Source organism: Phascolarctos cinereus, unplaced genomic scaffold (assembly GCF_003287225.1).
Source record: "Phascolarctos cinereus isolate Bilbo 61053 unplaced genomic scaffold, phaCin_HiC Scaffold_5;HRSCAF=322, whole genome shotgun sequence".
Lineage (NCBI taxonomy): Eukaryota > Metazoa > Chordata > Mammalia > Diprotodontia > Phascolarctidae > Phascolarctos > Phascolarctos cinereus.
In genome coordinates, this window is record NW_027555958.1 from 377,014,546 (window position 1) to 377,017,853 (window position 3,308).

The window sequence follows — 3,308 nt, forward strand, 5'->3', positions numbered from 1 at the left end:
GCGCTAGTCTCAGTTTTCCTTGGGGGCCCCTCGAGATGCAGGAGTGAGGCAATACCAAAAGAACAGAGCTCAAGAAGCAAAGCTAGGATGTCTATGTTCTCCAGTAGCAATGGGGGTGACCTCCTAGGAGCCTGTGGCCCTTCTTCCTTTTCCATGTCCCCTCCCTCCCCACTGCCCACTGGGAATACAGCTCCCTATTCTGAATGAGGCAGCTAGGTGACACAGTGGCCTTGAAGTCAGGAAGACCTGAGTTCAAATCCTACCTCAGACACTTACTAGCTATGTGACCCTGGGCAAGTCACTTCACCTCTATTCCCCTCAGTTTCCTCATCTGTGAAAGATAGAGAAGGAAATGGCAAACCACTCTAGTATCTTTGCCAAGAATATGGCAAAGAGGTCATGAAGAGTATGGAATGACTGAACAACAAAATTATTATCCACACTTTATAGATGAGAACCTGAGGCTGAGAGAGGTCACATATTCATGTAACAATGGTTGTCTAACCAGTAAATAATTTGCATCTCTCTTATAGAGTCATGCATACAATTCGGAGTTGAAAGAGACCATCTAAGTCCAAATCCTGAATTTTATAAATGAGGAAACTGAGGCACAGAGCTGCAGAATGATTTGCCCAAGATCACAAAAGTAATAGCAGAGCTGGGGTTTAAATCTTGGTCCTCAGACCCCAAAGTCAGGGCTCTTTCCACTAGATTTGGCCTCTATATCCCAGCCCTGCTTTCCATAGTCAAATTATTTCTTCTCTGATAGAAAACAACAGGACGCTCTCCTCTTCTTTCTCTATTCTCTCCATGTTGGTGATCTCATCAGGTTCCACGGCTTCATCTCTATGCTCTAGATCCGCCCCTAGTCCTTCCCCTGAGCTCTAGGCATAGATCGCCAACTGACTACTGAACATTCTGAACCAGATGTCCCACGTTTTCAGTCACGTCCGACTCTTCCCGATCCTACGTGGGGTTTTCTTGGCGAAGATACTAGAGTGGTTTGCCATTTCCTTCTTCAGCTCATTTTACAGATGAGGAAACTGAGGCAAACAGGGTGAAGTGACTTGTCCAGGGTCACACAGCTACCAAGTGTCTGAAGACAGATTTGAACTCAGGTCTTCCTGACTCCAGACCCAGTGCTCTACCCACTGAGCTACCTAACTGCCTCCTTGTCCCTGCCTCAAGTCTCTCCCCTCCCCAGTCCATTCTCTACACAGCTGCCAAAATGATGTTCCTAAAGTAGAAGTCTGACCAAGTCACTCCCCTGCTCAGTCATTTCCGCTGACTCCCTATTGCCTTGCGGATCAAGCACAAGTACCTTTGTGTGGCCTTTAAAGCCTTCACAACTTGGCTCCAGTCTGCCTGCCTCCTTAAATGTCATTGTCCCTTTAGAGTCCAAACAAACCAGCCTTCTCACACACAATACAACATGCACATGTCTCCCCCAATAGGGTGGGGGCTTCTTGAGAGCAGGGACTGTTTCACTTTTGTCTAGCACAGTGCCCGGCCTACGGTAGATGCTTAATAAATGTTTGTTAATTGATTTATTATTGTTCTGTGGTGTGAACTTGGGTGAGGGGAGATGGAGTTAGGGGAGGAGAGAGGGAATACTCCAGGGGCCATACACAGCTGTAGAGGAGTCCCCCTTCCCCACTCTCTGTCAGACGTCAGCAGGCCCACCTTGTCTTCTCCATCCATGCCCAGCCCAGTCCCTCTTTTTTATCCTGAGTGAAGCAAAACAGATGGTCAGTGATCTCCAAGTAGTAACTTTTTAGACTCTTAGATGATTGACATTCTGGCCCCAGACCCTGGTTCTTTTGTCCTTATCACCTGTGGCGTTTTATTTCCCAGGAACAATCATCCCCATCCCTTGACCTTTTCTTCATAGCTGATTTCTGGTCCCTCTTTGCCTCCTTCCTCCCCCAACTCCTCCACCTGAACATTCTTTCTGGGTTTTTATGCCTCCTCTTGCTCCTCTCTCAGCATGTGATTGACCCCAACTGCCCTCTTCTTCATGCACCAGGCTTAGAGCTTACCTCTCCATCCACCTCTGAACTCTAAGCCCCTCAAGTTTCTCCCATAAAAGATGTGCCTTTCCAGCCTCCCACTGGGAAAGGGAACCCAAATCCCTGACCCTTTTTTACATTTCCCACCCACTGTCAGGGCTGTCTCTCTGGCCATGGGGCGTGTCTAAAGAGGCCTAGCCTGGCCTTTGTGCAGCTCAGAGAGTCTCCCATTGTGCTATAAGATGAATGGTCTTACTGTCCCAACCCGAGCCTTGAATACCTGGAAAGTAACAAGAGAGAGTCTGCTCCCCTCTGCAGGCCTGCACCTGCTCGGCCCCATCTGTTCTCATTTTTCCTTGGAGGCCTCTGGATGTCTGGGGACATAGTTAGCCCCTAGAAGAATACTAAGGAAGCAAAGCCGGGAGTCCTTGGCTCTCAAAACACTCCTCTGGTTTCGTTAGAAAATACTTGGGGTCCAGTCCAGATCCTTTGACCTTGTTCCCATTTCCATGACCCTCTCCCTGCCATCTCAGCTAGAAATATGGTTCCCTGATGTGTGATGAAGGGTTATAACCTTGGAATCTTGTGGCTGAAAGATACCTCCAGACACCCTCTGGTCCCCATCCATGACTACAAGCAAATTGGAAAACTGGTGTTCAAATCCTTTTTCTTAGAAATCTCCAAAGGAGGCACCACTATCTTCCTCAATAAGGCATTCCACTCTCCCAAAACCATGGCAGCCTCAGAGGGCTTTTTCCCCTCTTCCCTCTTTCCTTCCTTCCTTCCTTCCTTCCTTCCTTCCTTCCTTCCTTCCTTCCTTCCTTCCTTCCTTCCTTCCTTCCTTCCTTCCTTCCCTTCCCTTCCCTTCCCTTCCCTTCCCTTCCCTTCCCTTCCCTTCCCTTCCCTTCCCTTCCCTTCCCTTCCCTTCCCTTCCCTTCCTTTCTCTTCCCTTCCTTCCTTCCTTCCTTCCTTCCTTCCTTCCTCCTTCCTTCCTTCCTTCCTTCCTTCCTTCTTCCTTCTTCCTTCTTCCTTCTTCTTCCTTCTTCTTCTTTCTTCTTCTTTCTTTCTTTCTTTCTTTCTTTCTTTCTTTCTTTCTTTCTTTCTTTCTTTCTTTCTTTCTTCTGGCCTTCCTTCCTTTTTTCTTTTCTTTTTTCATTTCAGACCTCATTCCTTTTTTGCTACAGTGCTCATGGCAGTAAGCACTGTTTGCTGAGTGCCTCACTGTGTGCAGAGATCTGTGACAGTCTATGAGAAGAGTCAAAAATCATAGCTGAAATACCCAGAGGCTTCTTGCCAAGG